This window comes from Thamnophis elegans, chromosome 5 (genome assembly GCF_009769535.1).
Source record: "Thamnophis elegans isolate rThaEle1 chromosome 5, rThaEle1.pri, whole genome shotgun sequence".
In the NCBI taxonomy this organism is placed as follows: domain Eukaryota; kingdom Metazoa; phylum Chordata; class Lepidosauria; order Squamata; family Colubridae; genus Thamnophis; species Thamnophis elegans.
In genome coordinates, this window is record NC_045545.1 from 21,121,060 (window position 1) to 21,141,947 (window position 20,888).

At 37.9% G+C, this 20,888-nt stretch overlaps 1 long non-coding RNA gene across 1 annotated transcript; it reads left to right on the forward strand.

The window, feature by feature from the left end:
- The first annotated feature begins 13,895 nt into the window (after nucleotides 1-13,895).
- LOC116509046 lies at nucleotides 13,896-20,051 on the forward strand. The gene is made up of 3 exons (XR_004255454.1): nucleotides 13,896-13,978; nucleotides 15,032-15,113; nucleotides 19,975-20,051. It is a non-coding gene; the product is annotated as an uncharacterized LOC116509046 (long non-coding RNA).
- The last annotated feature ends 837 nt before the right edge of the window (nucleotides 20,052-20,888 follow it).

Here is a 20,888-nt window from a genome sequence, read left to right on the forward strand (position 1 = left end):
GACTATCCCTGCTTGACAGCTCCGTTTAAATAGCTGTCAAGCAGGGAGAGTGCTGAATCACCTGTAAATAGTTTCTTTGAATAAACCTTTGTTCTGAAGTCCTGGCTCCCGTCTCATCCTTCCGTTGATCTTCAAAAGTATCTTCAGTTTGAAATCCATACTCACCTTCTCCCAATGCACCTTTGCTAGTTAGTTACAGTATGTATCTGGCATATAGGTTGAATAAAAACTGGAGAATGTGTAGCTTTGTTGTACTCTCATGCCAACCAGGAGCTAAGCTTTCTCCAAGTTCTATTCATACTGTGGTTTCCTGACCTGTATATGTTTCTGACAAGGACAATATAATGTTCTCGAATTCCTAGGTTTCAGAGGACTTTCCACAGCTTGATGTGATTGACATAGTCAAAGGGTCGTTGTTGTTTTGTGTAATAATTGATAAAAGTACATACTGACTTCCTTTTGGTATTCTTTGGCTTTCTCCTCGTGGTGCTCGACTTCTACAAAAGTCTTTGCTTTTCTATTGTTTGTGATCACTTTTTCTTGCAAAGCAGACAGACAACTACTACTACTACTACTACTTATTATTATTATTATTATTATTATTATTATTATTATTTATTTGTCTTGTATGCCGCCCACTCCCAGAGGACTCTGGGCGGCTCACAAAAGACAAGGGAAAGGGGGGAACGAGACAAAGACAACATATTAAAAACAAAACCAACATGCACAATTTCCGTGGAGGTAGATGCTTCTCAGCTCCCCCCAGCCTGCTGGATCAGCCAGGACTTGGTGGCTTTGCGGAAGGCCGGGAGGGTAGTAAGGGTCCGGATCTCAACAGGGAGCTCGTTCCAGAGGGCCAGAGCTGCAACAGAGAAGGCCCTCCCCCGGGGAGTCGCCAGCCGACATTGGCTGGCAGATGGAATCCGGAGGAGACCCAACCTGTGCGATCTAATTGGTCTGAGAGAGGTAATCGGCAGGAGGCGGTCTCTCAGGTACCCAGGTCCGATGCCATGTAGGGCTTTATAGGTAGCGACCAGCACTTTGAAGCGGATTCGGAGACTAATAGGTAGCCAGTGCAGCTCGCGGAGGATAGGTGACTCAAGAGCTGACAATTTCTCCTCTGTGTTGAGCTCCTGATGTTGATTGTTTTCCACAATTCTTGCATGTGCAAAGAGAAAAACAATAACATTGGAGCGCTGTGCAGCACTCCTTGCTGATCTTCCACAGTGACAATACAATGTGTTGTTGTTTTTTTCTCTTTATGCCCTTCCCTTGGCTTTGTTTCATGGGCTACCTTACACTCCATCGACAGCCTCATGTTCCCAGCAGACTCTATCTGACAACAGCATTGTTCAAATAACTGTCACACTGAACTGTGAGCACATACTACATCATTGCTGCTGGAGATGACATGCTGGCAAGTCCCAGTGGCAGGCTAGATACATAAACATTTTCCAAGCGCACAGTGAAAAATGTGAAGTGTGACTATAGCAGATAGATGGTTAAAACCCACGTGGAGTGCTCAGAATACCTAAGTGTGTAACACAGAGGTGAGACTTAAAGCAACTTTCTTTCTAGAAAGTTTTTTTTTTTCCTTTTACATATTCAGTTCAGAAGTGCCTGTTTAGAGGAACAATCCTGAATATATTTAGAAGACAGGTCTTAGAAGCAGAAAATCTAGGAGTGAAATTAATAAGATTAAGTGAAAAGCAAATATGTTAGGAAAACATCCATTAAAGCAGGATATTAGGACTGTCCTGTCATAATCTAGGAACAAACATGTGTTCCAAATAGTAAATAAACATTCAGATTGGAAATAGAAATTGCTAAAACAAAATCTACATGTCAAAGTGGCTTCCAGATTTTATGGTTTCTCCATCATCATGAACATTAGCTTAACTCATTCCTTGAAGAAATCATTTATAGTATTTGGAGGAAAATATATTTTAGGGCACTTCACAGATTTCCTATTCACAGATCAATATTTCTTCTGAAGCAACATTTCTTTGATTGTTATAGAATTCTGGCAATGGGAGAAAGAGGGTGGATATTCAGATTTTTCCAATAGCTGACATTGGGGAAACAAGGTTGGGCATTGACACAGAAGATATAGAAAAATTAGAAGCCAAGGAATTGGGTAAATGTAACACATCCTACTATTTTCTCTTGTCTAAGCCTGATAACTACCTAATACTATCACAATATGATAGTAACATAGTAGTCAAGATGGCTTTTCCTGAATCTTGAAATGTATGCTTTAAAACCTTTGTTTTGATTTTTGTTATGGGTTTATTATATTACTGTAAGCTGTCTGATTTATTCTTTTAGCTGTTTTTATGGAGATTTTTTTCTAGTTTTGTATGCCACTCAAAGTCCACTGGAGCAGAAGTCCTCTAAAATCCCCAAGAATTAGAAAATCAGAATTCTACATTATTCATAATATACATTGTCCCAATGCGGTTTTTAAGTTCCACTTTGGTCTGTTGTTAAATTAGTTTGACAGATTCCAAGGTACTTTATAATACACTGCTTAACAGTTTGTGTGATTTACAAAGAAAACTAGTTTGAACTGAGATGCTGAACAATATTTATTAGGACTTTTATTAGCTCATTTGCAAATGCTGTTATATCATAATAATTGTTACTGTCTTAGTTAATCTATCTCTGTCAATAAAATGTTACATTAGATCAAGAAATATTTTTCAGTCTCCTGTGATATATATATATATATATATATATATATATATATATATATATATATATATATGTGTGTGTGTGTGTGTGTGTGTGTGTGTGTGTGTGTGTGTGTGTGTACACAATTGATTTTTCCCCAAATTAACACAATCCCAATTTATTTGAATTACAGTATTTTTTAAATTTGCATCCATTTGTAAAAAATCTATCCCACTTTTCACCGAGAAATCAATGATAGTAGTTGAATTATTAGACAATATTTTTTCTTTTAACAGAGAATTGAAATGATCATATTCTCCTTATGCATCAAACTATTGCTGGCAATCAAAAATAGACAATACAATAGACATACAGCAATTATATTCATTTCTCTAATTTCTTAAATTTCAACACATTTTATAGAATAAAATGTTTTATAGAATAAAACTATATAAAACACATTTTAAAGAATAAAATGTTGCTAAAACAGGTCCCACCGATGAATGTTAGAAATGAGTTATAAATCAATTATAAAAGAGATATTATTTCTTTAAATAGTCATTTATGGAAGAATGATAATGGAAAACCAGACGTATAAGTAAGTATCTACAGTCATTTCCCTTGCTGGAATTTACTTCTTTGACAATAGTGAGTCTTGATGCATGCTGATGCTCTTGAGATGTGAAAGTAATAAATACTTGTGGCTGACTGCATGGGTATAAAATCTTGGCAAAACTTTCCTACCAAGGAAGACTTTAGCCTTGAAAGTGAAAACTAATTAGCACCATGAATCCATATGGCATTTTTCTTTTCAACAATGAATGTTAGGGCAATTGTTCTGAGTATTTCTAGGATGAAACAAGATGCGGTTGTCAAACTCTCTAAGGATGTCAATCGAATGGCTCACTGATAGAATGTCAATGAATATGACTATGAATGGCAGTTGCCAGCAAGGATACCTCATGCATACTTCAACACCCCATATTAGCCTTCACAATCAAGAGGAAATAAAAAATTCACGTACAACACAAAGTTTCCATCTATCAGCAGTCATCTTATCTGCCCTACTTCTTTGTTTCTGAATATTTTAGAATAATACTTTGCACAGCTAGAGATAAATTGATGCTGTCACACCCACTTTTAGAGCAGTATTAGGACCGAGTTGAAACATTTATTGAGCATGATGGGGGTCAAGTTTCAAGCTTTGATGGCAGGTTGCTTGATGTATCACTGATAGTTTGCTCAAAGAAATAAATCTGAGTTGTTAAAGGCATTTTATCTAGAATTAACTACTGTTAATTTTCATGACAGATTCTGTTGTAACATTTTTGCTAACATGTATATAATTTTCTCCTTTTCACTTCTCATGTAACTAAAATGAAAATCTTGGCTTGCACAGATAGCACAAACATATCACTAAACAAATTCAATGTAATGATAATGCTCTAAACTCAAACACAATAGAGTTACTGCTGTGAAAGAAAACTGGGATAGTTTCTAGAAATATTGAATATTGAAATATTGGATATGTACACCACCCACACACAGAGAGAGAGACAGAGAGGTGTATGTATGTATGTATGTATGTATGTATGTATGTATGTATGTATGTATGTATACATAAAGTGTCTCTTAAGTTGTATCCCTATTCATTTTTCCTTTTATTTTGTTTTGCAACATTTTGCAATATTTAACCTGAAAAACAATTTACAGAAATGTAAATTTGTGACATGGAAACCTGAATCAACATAGGTTCTTCCCAGCCCCTAAGTTCTCCGAATATGACACTTATATTTTTAATATGTGATTGTCCATTTATGCTTAAAAGAACAAATCACAAGGACATCTACATGTACACAAGGAAGAAACAAGAAGCCTGTTACTGACAGATTAAGTGTCGTGAAAGATATATGTTTTATTTAGTACACTGATCAATATGACTAATGCAAAGCAAATTGTAGGAAAGGGACCAGTTTGTGAAGCTCTTTCCTCAGTAAATAAAATTCAATTAGCTCCTAATGGAAAATACAAAGAACAAATATGTTTCATACAATACAAATGTTATGAATATTTACTCAGAAACAGTTCCACTGATTTGTTTTTGGATGCACGTATCAAGTCAAATTCTGGTGACTCTGTTTGCATTTTTTGTATGTTCTGTACATGGTTCTCATTATATTTATTGTGTTTTTAAAAAATATCTAAGAATTTTAGTTAATAAGCAGTATATAAATCTATTAAATGGATAAACACAGAGACAAACATTTACTTCATCACATCTAAAGGGATCCTCAGAGGAACAACAATTATTTTAATTAAAATATCAGCTGTATCAGTGTTTTTCAAACCTGATAACTTTAAGTTGTATGAACATTAAATCCCAGTATTTCCTAGCCTGCATGCTGCTAGGGTATTCCCAAAGGTGTTTTTTCAAGAAGCAACTGGACTTTCTGGTTTTTCTTTGAAGATGTTTCGCTTCTCATCCAAGAAGCTTCTTCAGCTCTGACTGGATGGTGGGGAATGGAAGGATTTATACTTCTTGCAGACAGCTGGACATTTGCGTTCTTTTAGCAAGTCATTGAGGCCACCTGGAGGTTTATCTATGTAATCAGGATCACCTGAATGTTGCAAATGGGTGTGCAGCCTTCTTGGAACTATTGAAAGAATTGTATTGTAGACTGGAAATAAATGATGTTGTATCCCCCCCACCCCTCTGTGGAGAGAGAGCTTTTCAATTTTGACATAGATGGCCTCTTAGACCCCTCTTTCAAACCAGCAGTCTTCTCTGTTCAAAATGTGAATTTTGATGTCTTCAAAAGAATGGTCTTTGGTTTTTAAATACAAGGTTAGCCTCATCAATGTAGTCCAAAAACTGGTGCACACCAATTGTCCAGTCTGTGATTTTCCCTCCTTTTGTTTACCAAGGGCATTTCCACATACCGTACAGAATGCACTTCTCCCCTCCTTCACTTTTACTTTTTTTAAAAATGGGGAGGGTCCCTTCTGAGACACTTCCCAAACTTTTCCTTCTGTGGGCTGAGATACCTTTTGGCTGTACTTGAAAACTCATCCTTTTTCACATGCATATCACATAAAAATAAGGGTGGCTTCAATTTATATATGGTGGTGTTTTCGGCTTCGTGCTTGGGTGAGTAATGTGTGGTTGGAGCTGTCGTCTTTCTATAAATCTTGGTGGGGGTGTGTAAAGTGCTGGCTTTGTTGCTGTAAGTGGGTTGATTGGTTGTGTGGTTGCATCCTGATTGGTAGATGAAGTTGATGTTTGTAGATTGGTCGGCTGTTTCGTATCATCCTGTATGGTTGAGGTGCTGGCTGTGTGTCCATTGTTCTTTTGTGTTGTAATGACTTGGGTGGTGGGTGGGGTTCTTTTGTTGACTAGAACTGGTTTCCAGATGTCTGGTAGGTGGGTTCGTCTACGTTTATTCATGTTGTGGCGGTGTTTCTCTATTTCAATGGCTTCCATAATTATTCTCTTGTTGAAGTGTTCTGTTTTGGACATTAATTTGGTTCCTTCAAAATCAATTTCCTGTCCTGTTGCTTTAAGGTGCTGGAAAAGGGAGGAAGTTTTTTCTTTTTTTCTGACTGCGTTCTTGTGTGCATTTGTTCTTGTGTGCAATGCGTGCATTTATTCTTCTATTAGTTTGTCCAATGTATGTGGCAGGGCAGATTTTGCATGGTATTTCGTAGACTCCTTGGTTTTCTAGCTGGATCTTGTCTTTGGGGTTTCTTAAGTTGTTGACTATTTTTTGGTCAGTGCTGAAGGCTGTCTTGATATTGTGCTTGTGGAGAATTTTGCTAATTTTATCTGTGGTGCTTTTGATGTAAAGGAGGAGGGTGATACCATTGTCCTATTCTGTGTCTCAGTTCTTGAGGTCTCCCTTTGGATTAGGTTGGTAATTAGGTTGGTAATTGTTTTTCTTTGGAATCCGTTGGAGATTAATATGTTTGTGAGAGTGAGTAATGCAGTTTTCAGGTGGTCTTTGTCAGCTAGGCATTTGGTTCTGGAGATGAGGGTTTTGGCTACAGAGTTGATCTATGCAGGATGGTAATGGGATTGTGCAAGTAGCGGTTGGTGCATGCTTTTTTCCAGTAGATGGTGTGTCCTAGGGAGCCATTGGGTTTTTTGTAGATTAGTACATCCAGAAAGGGAAGTTGGTTGTTTGCTTCTATTTCCATAGTGAATTGTATTTTGGGGTGTAGGCTGTTGAGATGTGTGAGGAAGTTGTGCAGTTTTTCTTTCCCGTGTGGCCAAATCATGAAAGTTTCATCAACGTATCTAAGCCAGAGTTTGTGTTTGTGTTCAGATTTATCTAAGGCATTCGTTTCAAAATGTTCCATGTATAAATTTGCGATGACAGGGTGATCCCATGGGTGCTTCTTCTATCTGTTTGTATCTTTGTCAATTATGGATGAAGTATGGTTTGGCAGTGGTTGGTCAGGTCCAGGATGTGTTTAGGAGGTTGTGTTTGTCCAAGGCTTCTTTTATAGGCACTTGGGTGAAGAGGGATATGACATTGAAGCTCACGAGTAGGTCGCTGGGTTGTAGGTTATGTTTATTTATTGTTTCTATGAAGTAGAGTGAGTTTTGTGAGTGTGAGGTGGTGGATTCTGTGTAGGGTTGAAGTTTTTTGGCGAGGAATTTGGCAAGATTCTGTAGAGATGAGCCTATGGAGCTGATTTTGGGTCTGAGTGGTGTTCCTTCTTTGTGTATCTTGTGGAGGCCATAGAGCTTGGGGCATCTGTATGATTTCTCTGGGAATGATTCTTTGCTGATCTCTTCACTGATGGGAGAGGCTTTTATTTTGGATTTGGTGGTTTTTTCCAGGTAAGTGGTGGGATCTGTGTTTAGAAGTTTGTAAGTGTTGTCTTGGAGCAGGTTGGATAGTTTGGCTTGGTATTCAAACATGTTCATCACCACTGTGACTTTGCCTTTGTCTTCTGGAAGAATGATTATGTTGTTGCCTTTCCTCAAGTTGCTGAATGCTTTTTGTTTTGCTTTCTGTAAGTTGTTTCTGGGTGAATTGCTGGAGCAGAGGATGTTGGTGACTTCAAGTCTGATTTTATTTGGCTTCATCTGGGTAGATTTTGGTGAGGGTAGCTTCAACTCCACATATGATGTTTCAGTGGGGATGCGTTTAGGGGCAACTGCAAAGTTGAATCCTCTGGAAAGGACATTGGTTTCTGCTGTGGCGAGGGTCCTGTCTGATATGTTGTGTACTGTTTGTTTCATGAGTTGCTGTGGAGGGGGGTTGGGCGTCTGTTGTTTTTCTAGTCTGTGGAGTTTGTTGGTGTGTATGTCTGTCTTGTAGGAGGTTTCTGTTTCGGCACTCCAGGACTAGTTGTTTGGATTTGTCCCAGGGTGCTGGGTAGATTTTGTTGCTGAGTTTGAGGTGAAGAGTGAGTAGGGCCGGTTGGGTTGGTCTAGTAGGAATCTTTTCCTGTGAAGTTCGTTTCTGATTAGGGCTACTTCAGTTCTTTTCAGGATCCAGGCTGGCCATGCCCCTGAACCGGTTCCCTGATCTCTTATGCCATTGCTGACATGTTTCTATGCATGCACAGAACAATATTTAGTCAACTGTGCATACATCAGCAACACATATGCACAGCAAACTGGTATTGACCGGTATAGGAACCCACCCCTGGTATGTATGTATATCAAATGTCTTAATCACCATGTCTCTCATACATCTTCATCTTGATTCTCCTTCAATTCTCCTGCAACTGTATGTACTTCTTTAGATGCCTGGCTAAAGGACTCTACTTTCTGGAATCTTGCTAGTTTATACTAGTTTTTATTCATCAGCAGAACTATATGGAAGTTAAAAAAGATTTAAAAGCCTGTTATTGTTTGGCAATGTCCACTTTGAAAAATGTGACATCTAGGAGACAAGAAGTCAAACGAAATGCACTTCCTGTCATTCTCTAAATTTTGTCTCAGTCCCCATGGACCAATGGCAAGTGCAGAGTCAAATACCTTTACCCTTCATTGAACTTGGTATGTCTTCTCATGTGCAGCCTTCTCTGGATTCGCCTGATAAACATATTAAAATTATTCCTGCCTAAGCTTGTAATACAAATATCCATACTAAAATTTCAGAGTGCAAAGGGCCAATTTCCTATTTAATAACATGGATTCATTTCAGAGCATTTCTTGAGCAATACCCTTGAAGTATTGCTAACACCCCGAATCTCATCTTGCAACTCTTTTCTTCAAGTATCGAACATTTAACTGGCAGAATAAATGCTCTGTCAGCTGGTAATATTTAGTGCTTGATTGGAAAGGTTTTAATGCTACCTTTCATGTGAATTTCAGTGAGCGCATCTCAGGCTAGTGCATTCTATACCATAAGCAGTATCCCAAATAAATCCCATCATTGCATTCATTTGTCATTCCACAACATCCATTCCTACCTTCCTCTTAAATAACTTTTACTTTTGGGATTTCTCTACCATTCAACTTTCAGTTTATATGAAACAAACAAGCATTTGTACGTGCCAAAGTTGTGCACTCAAATTGGAAGGACTTCTGTTATAATCATCAACATCATCATCATCAACATGTATGACAACACACAAAGAAAAACCTGAAACACATTTTTTCTGTGTTTCATTCCACCTTTCTTACATACTGTACTTCTAATATTTTCAGGCAATACTCAAACTCTGGTATTAATTAAATAAAGCTTGGGTGGAGGTTTTTTTTTTAAAAAATTGTATTTTAATGACATTTTAATTCCTTACTGGAAGGATTGGGATTCTAGTGGGAAACGTTGGTGAGCAGAAGTCTTGAACCCTCCACTGTGGAACCAAACTGGATCAAGCATACCATACCCACACACTGAGTCTCATTGGATCACTTGTGGTCTTTTGGAGGCAAAACAGAGGGACAGGAATCTAATCTTGGCTGCAATGGAGGCTCAGGGGTTCATCTCCTGTCCTTAACTTAAGGACTTGTTCTGTAAGATATCTATTTAAAGTCACAGGTGCATGCTTCATCTTACCTTGTTAGGTATTTATTTGTAGTTTGGCACTTGTGTCAGTGCCATTTCAAAAACACCTGCTTGAATCTGCCCTTGAGTCAATTTTATGGAAGTTACCATTACAAAAAACTTTGTCCTCGAAATAAATTGATATCAAAATCAAATCTAACAGAGCCTCAAACCATGAGTGAAAACACATGCAGTCCTCCAACTGAAAGAAACCCACTAATTTAATCAATCAAATGCCCAGAAATACTCATGAGCTTTAATTATAGAAAGAATGTTGAATGCTTTCAATCTGAAAACTGTCTGATTTAGTTAGTACTTTCATTACAATATCCAAATTCATTTGCAATTGCCACTTATTGTAGGAATGGGGAGCATATGATCTTCCAGGTGACATTCAGCTACAACTTCTGGTAGCTCCTACCAACATTGCTAGTAGTCAAGAGATAATAAGGAGTCATTGGTATTCTCTGTGCTTGGTTGTTTGCTTGCAAACAATTCATTACCTAACTAGATCAGAGGTGAGTGTCACATACTGTAACAACTGGTTTGCTCAGAACCGAAAATGTGCATGTGCATCTTCTGTGCATGCACACAGCATTGAAAAAATAGGGATTATATAGGACGTGATAGCGCCAGGACAGGTGGCTGGGCCCAGCTGCTGGTCGGAACTACCAATTCTTCTGAACCGGTCCGAACCAGCAGCAGCCCACCCCTGAACTAGGTAGTATCATCAACATGAGTGAGTTAGGGTTTGCTCCCTGTTTATTTACAATAGTTTGACTTTCCGTTGTTGGTGGCATCTGGTTTTTTTCCTTGGTAGTTCCTAGATTAAGGTATTGTTTTCTGCTTGTTTGTTTGCCTGCTGTTAATCCCTGCTTAGCTTGGTGTTGATTGCTCTACCTTAGCTTTTTTATTGCTTCTTTTGATTGGTATGCAAATAAGATTTATTTCTATGTGTCTATTGATGTTTGTCTTCCACCTTTTACAGCTTTTTTATTTTACAGCTACCAGATATGAGCCATAAAAATCTGGATGATCAAAATCCAGATCTCATTAGTCCATTTTATTCATCTTTATGTAAATTAAATTTCATTTTATACAATGGAGACTAACTAGCTCTCTTTTGTCTTGGCTTCATGCAGTCAGTGTCAGAGGTGAGATATAGCTGTTAACTAACAATGCTCTAATTCTGCAAGTTGATCACTCCTTTGTTTTCTTCCAACATTTTTTACATCCAACAACTTCTTTCACTTGACTTTCCATCTCCACATCCAGGTACCCACATCTGAATGCTGTGCCCAGAACCTAATCCAAAAACACTTAGCTAAGATCTTGCAATACTAAATTGGAAACTTCCAGTATCCGGATGTGGTCTTCAATGAAAAGTAGCATTAATATGTAGGAAATACATATTAAAAGTACTTTTAACAATGAAAAATGACTTTGGATTGCTGGTAGTTATAATTTGTTTTTTGCCAGTTTAAGGGCCTATTTAATTTTGGCTTCCATTAGTTAAAGATTGCTAAGTGGAAATCTTCCTTCCTTCCTTCCTTCCTTCCTTCCTTCCTTCCTTCCTTCCTTCCTTCCTTCCTTCCTCCCTCCCTCCCTCCCTCCCTCCCTCCCTCCCTCCCTCCCTCCCTCTTTCTCTTTCTTTATTTTTTAAAATTGATGCTCGGTGGCAATAAATTATGCCTCCGTAATTGAGGGAAATTTGGAATGACAACTTTAGGAAAATTAAAATTAATGCAGATAAAAACTGCGGTGAATGAGGAGAAACCACTTTCTGGAGAGAAAGCATAGTCTTGCGATCAGAAAATGGGGAGTCAAAAGTCCTAGTAATTGGTTCAATAAAAAAGAGTCACCCAGCTTGACAATTTTGATTAACACACAATACTGAAAGTAAATAACTTTTAAAATGAAACAACCCATTTGTAGGTTACTTGTAGAAATAATTTCAACATTCTTTAGACACCAAGGAAAGATCCATATAATCTGGGAGATAAATTTATATAAAACATCTTTTCAGTGAAACTGAAATTAGAAATGGACATTATTTATCAGGTGAGTGTCTGTTTTCATCCAACAAAAACCTCAATCCTATTGTAATGAGAATTATATCCTGCATTTATCTTGGCAAGGGGAACCTTTGGAATGGAATTATTTGGCAAGGGCAACCTTCCTCTTTCACAAATAGTTCAAAACTATTTAATGAAGCTCCTTTGACAAAAAAAAATCCCATCCCCATTATAAAGCATTTTTAAAGCCATCAATTCTGGAATAGGCTTTTTATTTGCAAATTGCATAAAAGTTTGGGATCATTTGAAATTAGCAATGGAAATGTATGTGGAGATATATATGTGTGTGTGTGTGTGTGTGTGTGTACATACCCCTACAAACCAGGGGTGGGTTTCTCGCCCCGTTCCAACCGGTTCGGTTGGAACGAGGCCGGCGGCGTCCTCGCGCACGCGCGCGGCGCACACGTGCATACTAGCGTCTGTGCGATGCTCCAGCTGCTCCTGGAGGATCGTGCAGGCGCTGTATGCGTCCTGCGCATGCGTGGAAGCGCAGAATTCGTCAAAACCGGGTAAGGAGCGGGCGCGGGCGCGGGTGGGCCCTTCGCCGTTCCCGGAAATTACTTACTTCCGGGTTCGGCGACCAACCGGTTCACAGGGACCGCTGCGAACCGGCTGAAACCCACCCCTGCTACAAACCTACACACACACACACACACACACAGAGAGAAACACATACACACCTGTATTTTGTGGGCATCTCTTTTGAAAATCCTTGTAGAATTTTTTTTTTAAAAAAGCTTCTTTTAATAAATTACATTATTTTATATTAAATTTTATATATGACTTTTAAAACCTTTGTAGGAAGATATACTTTTTTTTTGTTCCTAACTTTTGATCCTTAGTTGTTCAAATTATAAAAAATATTGGTTCTATTGTAATATTTCATCATTCTCCAATAACATCATTATTGTTTTAAATCGTCCTATTTTTTGAGGATGGTATTTGAAAAATCAGAAAAAAATTGTTATAATAAAATAAGCAAAAATAAGAAATCTTTGAGAATATATATTTATTGTATCCCAAGATATGGAAATCACATGATGCTTGTCTTGAAATATCTAGTTGTCAATTATGTTTATAATGCTGAATTGAAAGTGATGCTATTAACCTATTAAGGAATTGTGTTACAAGCTATCTTCTGTATGCACAAGAGAACTTCTTCTGCACTAGTCTCAGTCTTTAGAAATCAGTAAATATGGATTTCTTTTATCAGTCTTCCAACTGTTGATAACATTTAGGATCTGTTTCAGTATTATATATTTGTAGCATTTAAAGTTCTTTTTATTTTATATTCTTAATATAAGAATATATTATAAGATAAAAGAATATAAGAATATTCTACTCTACTCTACTTATTCTACTCTACTCTATTCAATAATATAATGTTGTTAACTCATCAGAATGAGAAAGGCTAGAAAGTTAGAAAGACCCCATCAGACATTTAGCCCAAACTGTTGCTCCACATAAAAAATCCAGCCAACATTTGGCAACAATTCCAGACTCAGTCTGAAGGTCTTTGGTAATGGCCCAAACAATACCGTACTCCTTTAGGCTATTGATTACACTCTCCAATGTTCCCTTACAAATTCCATATGTATCACTCAGGCTCATTCAAGTTACCTGTCTTTGAGACAATAGAATTCAACAGTTTGTCTTTCTTAGTGTAAGTAATAAGATCCAAAGAGTGAGTTTTTTTAAAGAAATACTTAGGTTATGTGAGGATAGAGGAGGATGAGTTGAGAATAAAATAATGAGATTGGAAGTCCTAATCTGAGTGAGAAAATGAACCTTTGGTCTTCTGTACTCCAGGCTAAACACATTGTAGGATCGATTGGAAAGAGGCCAACTGTAGGGCAAATGCTGGAGCAGGCATGATTTACTAACCTGTGCAAGGAAATATTTTGCACACCTTGGGTACACCTTGGTGCGGTGGCAATCTGTTTGGCCACCATACAACTTTATTGTTTAAGGAATCTCATTATGACATTAATATTCCATGAGATGATAGGGCTGGGGCAGTAGAGCAAATTTCAGAGATAACCTTGCCCTCTGCTCCTCCCGTACTCTACCCCAGGCTGTGTTTACAAGCTGGTGCTTGGAATAGCTCTTTTTTCTTCTTTAAAAATTGTATGCTGCCCGCAGCTACCACTGCAGTAGCAACATGCTTGTTATTTTGGAGACTCTTAGCTAATCTGAGAAATGAGGATAGCAGTGTGTGCTTTGGTGAGCAGAATGCCTCTTATGATAGAAATTAATTTTAAAGGGCTCCTGCTGTTGTTTTCCTTTCTAGGGGAGTGGGGGGCAAAGCTATAGATCTCTGGAAATTGAGCTTTAACAATGCTGGTGATAATATGTAGCTGGAGCCTTAGGCTCTTTTCCTTCTGAAACCAAACTCAACACAACAACAAAAAATTATGATAACCTGTTACAGGCTGCTCTGTTGTTGCAGGTTGGACCTAGACTTTAAATTGGTCTTTTCGGATCCAGAGTTAATGTAATAATCCAGCTGTTTTATTCCCACCTGTAAATGGTTCAATATTTGTTATACTATATAATGCACCCTTTCCACTGTTCTATTGCACTGTGTTATTAACTTACAGGAAGTTTTTCTTCTTCTAAGAAAATATTTTTAAATTAATGCTTGGAATCTGCACTAACTTAAATCTTGAGGCTGCCTATTTCTCCTTTTAAATAAGAGGTACAATGGCTACAGGCGCTCCCCTGAAAAACGAATCTACCTTCCATCTCTCAGTCAAAATAAGTGTATGAAGTGAGAATGATATTCACCTTCTGATTTTGGTTAAGACTGTATCTGTAGCTGTGGTGGTGCAATGTTAGAATGCCGTATTGCAAGATTAGTCTGCAATACTACTTTCTAACCATTGCGCCAGTTTGGCAATTCAATTGTCACCGGCTCAAGGTTGACTCAGCCATCTCTCCTTCCAAGGTTGGTATAATAAGGACCCAGATTGTTGGGGGCAATATTTTGACTCTGTAAACCGCTTAGACAGGACTGTAAAGCATTGTAAAGCGGTATATAAGTCTAAATGCTATTGCTATCTTTAAGGGATTTGAGGTATAGCATTCTGTGTATTTTGCATTAGCAAAAGGTATAGGCAGATTCTAATTTGGCCTTGAACAAAAATCTTCATTAAGTTCTTTCTCTTCTCTCTCTCATTTAAGAGATGCAAAAAAAGATGCAGATCTTAAACTATCAAATGAGTGGGGAGGAAAAACAAATTTAATCTTTGTTTAATGTTGTTTATTTTTTTGCAGAGAAGTTGCCTCCACAGATGGGACAGATGGTGTATTTCTCCTCTGTATATCCATTGTCCGTTCTCTACGTACATATATGCAGGTAATTCTTTTATGAGACATTATTCCAGGCTCACGCAGAGGTGTGGCGCTAGGGAGATTAAACTCTTTCTGTTATGTCTGTTCAGAAAATATCTTTTATCTGGTAAGCTTCAGGCTGATTGCAAGAAGGGTTTTTTTAATACTTAGCGATGGAGGAACACAGGGGCTTTCAGCTGCTCAGAAGAGTAGATTATGTTGAGAAGTACGGCTACTTAATTATGCATTTTGTTTCGTGAGGCATACAATCAGTCAACCCCTTCCAGAAATTTAAAATTTCCCCCATGGCTAAAAGTGTTAAAGACTGGATTTTTTTTTAATTGCTTCTGTTGCTTATCAAAATGGAAGCAGAGAGAGCAGCAAATAGCCTGGGAAACATAATGGAGATCTGAGCGTGCTTCTGCTGAAATTGTACAGCTGCAGGTAGGAAATAGTTTACCCTAACAAATTGGCAGCAGATTGACTACCTGGTGGGTAATTCTGCATCCAAGGATAGCAGAAAAGTTCAGAGTAGGGGGTTGAATTGAAAGTTTTTATGCTGATATAGGGAGCTTTGAAATTTCGATCAGAAGGGCCTCCAATGCCTGCTCCAAGACTTTGGGGCTCATGTACATTCATTTTTCTGCATATATGGCTTCTCTCAATGAAATTGCAACTGTCTCTCCCAGTTGGTGATGAAACTCGATCATAGCATTTCCAAAGTTAGATGTTTCTTTCCGGGGGGAACAGCTTAATGGTCTTATTCCTGCATTTCAGAATATTCAGGAATTTCCAGAATATTAGTGCTGTGATCACTTTATCAGTTACAAAAATATCTAACTATAGAAGATATATTTTTCATAAGCAAATTAAACCCTGATTGCAAGAGTATAAAATACTTGATTGGACTTTGTAGATTTATTTCTTTCCTTCTTTCCTCTACCCTCCCTCCCTTTCCTTCCTAATATTAGCTCTTTGATTTTTTTTGCTTTAAGATTTTATATAAAACATGTACTAACAGTCAAAACTGGAGGATATATGGATTAACTTTCAAAAATTCTTTGATAGCATATTTATTGGATTTGATAGTACTCTGCTTTAGATTGCTCTATCCAGCTCAACAGAGGGAATAGTTCAACTGAATTTTCCTTGTCAACAAGCAGGGAAGTTGAGTATATAAAATACCGTATATACTCGAGTATAGGCCGACCCGAATATAAGCCGAGGCACCTAATTTTACCACAAAAAACTGGAAAAGTTATTGACTCGAGTATAAGCCTAGGGTGGGAAATGCAGCAGCTACCGGTAAATTTCAAAAATAAAAATAGATACCAATAATGTTTTTGAATATTTATTTCAAAGAAAAACAGTAAACTAGCGGTGTATTCAATGAAATACTTCACTCACCTCATGATGCTGATGTCCCGCTGTGATGATGATGTCCCGTGCAGCCGCGGGAGCGATGTCCCGCCTCCTATGACACACGGCACAGTGATTCCTATCATTGGATCACTGTACCAGAGGAGGTGGGACATCGCTATGTGGCTGCTTGCCATAACAAGGAGGAGGTGGGACATCGTTGCAGAGCGGCAGGAGGGGGAGGAAGGGGAATCGTAAGACAGCCCTGCATTACATTAGAACGTGAGGAGGGGGGATGGTGCGGTGCGCGCTGCGTGGCAAACTGACACAGAGGGAGGGGAAACTCACAGGGGCACTGGGCCATTCACGAGTGTCACCCAGCGGCATGGCCCCGCCCCTTTTTCTCCTCCATTTCGGGCAAATTTTTCACTGACTCGAGTATAAGCCGAGGCGGCTTTTTTCAGCCCAAAAAGTGGGCTGAAAAACTAGGCTTATACTCGAGTATATACAGTACTCAACTAGAATAAAGAATATATGTGACAAAACAGTTTCATTAAATCTCTTTTCTCCTCATTTCAATACATATAGTCCTAGACTTACAACATTCAATAGGGAACCAAAGTTACAACACTGAAAAAAATGACTTATGACTGTTGTTCATACTTATAACTGTTGCAACCTCCCCATAGTTACATGGTCAAAATTTGGATGCTTGGCAACTGGTATGCATTTATGGTGGTTATACCGAGTTTGGACTTGAAAGCAAAGTTAATGGGGAAGCCAGATTCACTTAACAACTATGGCAAGAAAGGTTGTAAAATGAAGCAAAACTAATTTAGCAGCTGCCATGCTTAGCAATGGAAATTTTGAGCTCAGTTGTGGTTGTAAGTCAAGGACTATCTGGATCTGAATCCAAAGCAATATTTGGTGTAAGGCAATTGCAAGGAAACAAATGACAAGGAAGTCAAGTAATGTTTGTAATATTTTGCCCCTGTAATTTTAAACAGTTACGTTGAAATGAATTTTATAAATCAGTCTTTAAGATCTAGTACAATCCATACAAGTCAAGTCATAAATATTGTAGCCTTAGTAAACATTATATAGGATTGCAGCATTAATGCAATAACAGAGGTATGTCACATAAAGAAACACTGTACCTCTTTCCACAGTGACAAGAAACTTAAATAAAACTAAATCAAAATACAACCTAGGAACAATGACATCCTTAATACTGTTCCCTCAATCCACTTTATTATTCTGATTCCATCTCACAAGTCTATACACACACACACACACACACACACACACATATAGACATACAGGGAGGGAGGATTAATGAGAGCTACTTTCTTAAAACACATTAAATACCACCGTCAAAATGTATAATTCTTCATTAAGAATAAATGAGAGTGTTAAATATTCATGAATTGTTGCCCACGTTATATAATTAATCCCATGGTCTGTATGTCCAAAAGCATTTAGAATGTGAAGAGCTGAGAAAATGTTGTGGCAGAACGATCATATTTTAAAAGATGCTGTTGAAATCAAAGGAAAGCAACATTTTAGATCTTAAACATTTGCAACAGCTTCTAATTTTTTCCCCTAGTACTTAATAGCTATGCCAAGATACATCCACACACTTCACTCTGTATTTCTTTCAAAACAAAAAACAAAAAAACCAAACCTTAATAGACACAAATTTTCTATTGTTAAAATGTTATGCTTATTACTTGGGTGCCAAATGGAATGGTATGTGGAAAAGACCTTGGGAGTCAGAGAGAAGAGATGCTGCCTAGGGAGTGGTCAGATAAGAGAGGACAGAGCCCTCTCTGACAGAGGACAGCTTCATAATGGATGGAGAATGAAGTTCAGAAAGGACCCTTCTTACAGATTTGTGTTTTCGGAAAGCTGAAATTTTTGCTCATATGTATACTCAGAAATAAAGTGTCAGTCTTGCAAGATTGGTGTCAGCCTTGCCAGGTAGACCAGACAACAAACAAGACCAGATGAGCTAATACTACTATATTGTAGGGCTACGTTAATAGTATCCTGCAAGTTTGAAAATACAAATATCCCGCCATCTCTTTTGCAGCCTGAGAAGTTGGGGTGGGTCCCTTCTGAGTCTCTTTCTCCAGCTGTTATGCAGATGCAGGTTATATATTCTCTTATTTGACCATTCCCTAGGCAACATCAGTGTCCTCTTGCCCCCATCTCCCAAAGTCTTTTTCAAATATTATTACATCCAATGTGGGATTGCAATTCTTATTGATTTTAATAGCTGAAATTTTTGCACAATCAGTCTTGTACATCTACTCAGAAATAAAGTGTTCTTTCAAGTGAGTAAATGCATCTATACTTGCAGCCAACATAGCAGTACTATTTGGATATAAATCTCATAGGGGTGGTCAGTTTTTAAAAAGCCGCATAAGATGACAATCCAATTCTTCTAATGTGCCCAGAACCATTTTTCTTCAAGAACTAAAATTACAGCAGAATGTTACTGGTTTTAATCCTTAAGCCAATTATTACATTAAATCAAGAGTTATGAAACTAGCACCACAGGTACCAGTGCACCAATCAATTCTTCATTTGGGGTGGTAGAACATCTTGGGAACAAAAAGGGGTTAGTAGAAAATGATCTTACCTGTTTCTTTTTAGAAGGGAATGTTCCGATTTGGACCCAAAGCCAAAAGACTGCTTTGGAGCAGAGAATTGCCAATGTTGGTAGATCTTTAAATCAGCTTTCATTAGGTTGTTCAGAAGCTACATGATTCCAGGAAAGTGCACATTTGAGTTAAGATGCTATGCAAATGCTAGGCTGCAACACACTTTTCCAAACCTGCTGTTATTTTCTCAACCCCACAGTCTTTTTTTTTCAAAGTAAATAAGCCTAGAAAAAGTTATTAAGATGCCACTTCAGAGAGGAAGAGCACAGCCCACTGGAAAACCTCTTTGGCTTCTGATCTGAAATACAACATATTCCTTTCTTATTAACGGATATATTTTTTGATATGATCACAGCAGCCAGTTTGTAGAGCATCTGTAACATTCTCTTGAGATGTGATCACTGAATTAAAAAAAAAGCTCCCTACATCAATAAAATAATTCTAATTTTGGAACAAAGTAAATCTGATTTAAAATCTCCACTTAAATTTGAAAAATAGTAATTACTCTCAAAAGTGATTTTATATCACTAAGAACCTTTGTACAAGTTTGTATTGTGCATCAGTTACTTGTAAGGGTCACTTCCCAAATGGATCACTGCAAAAAAAAATCATTTACATGTAGCTGCTCATAAAGAGCATCCACAAGGTTCATCTACTGGTGCAAAATGGGGTGATATAGGCAGTTATATGTGCTCCAATATCTCTGCATGCTAGACAGCTACACCGTGAGCTACATTAGTTGCCAGTTTGGTTTCCAATCTGGTTCAGGGTGATACTTTTGACTTTTAAAGCCCTATGTGGCATGTGGCAGGTTGTGTGAGGAACCTGTCTCTTCATCATTGGATCTACTTGTCTCATCAGGTCTGGCAAGAGAGACATGCTCCAGGTTCCATCTGCAAAGAAGTTCCATTTGATGGGACACAGCAGATGAGCCTCTTCTACCATAGCTCCTGCTTCCTGGAACATCATCCTTCCCAAGGTGAAGTTCACCCCAAGCCTTGTGACCCTATAGAAAGCCCTCAAACATGTTTCATTAGCCTGTGGGGATCTCCTGGTTAAGAGGAAGCTCACACACTGGCTGAATTATATATAATACCTTCTGTCTTGTGATCTTGTTTTACGTTTATTGTTTTAACTGGTTTTGTAGAATGTTTTAATTGGTAGTTTTATTGTATGCTACCCACTATGTGCGAGGTGGGAGGCAATATAGATTTGACAAATAAATGTGGGGCCTAAGAATATAGCTGGAAAGCTTATATTATAATTTTAAAGCTACCCTCCAACTTCCGTCACCTCAAGGGAAGAAAGTAAAGGTTGATCATTATAAGATCAGTCCTGTTTCTTTGTGCTACATCTGAGGCCTTCAGTTATGATCCAGGGGCTCTCCTTGAATAAGACAGATTTAGGGCAACACTATCTGGAGGTTTGTACATTTAAGTGACTTGGGGAAAAATATCTGAAAATCTAGTTGGACCCTGAAACAGCATGAACATGTTCCAAACCAACCTAAAAGAATAGATGCTGTAATGAGTTGTGATTGTGCATACAAAGTGAGCTATATCAGCTATATCTGCCGCTGAATTGGATGTGTACAGATGAAGAAAAATGTACCAGATGTATGTATAAGCATGCAATGGAGAAGATGTAATTTAACCAAAAGGTTGCATCATGCTTTTAGTATTCCTTTCTGATATTACACTAATGACTCTGAATAAAACTTAAAAATAAAATTCTGAAAAAGCAAGAGATGCTAGTAATAGATTTTATACTTTATA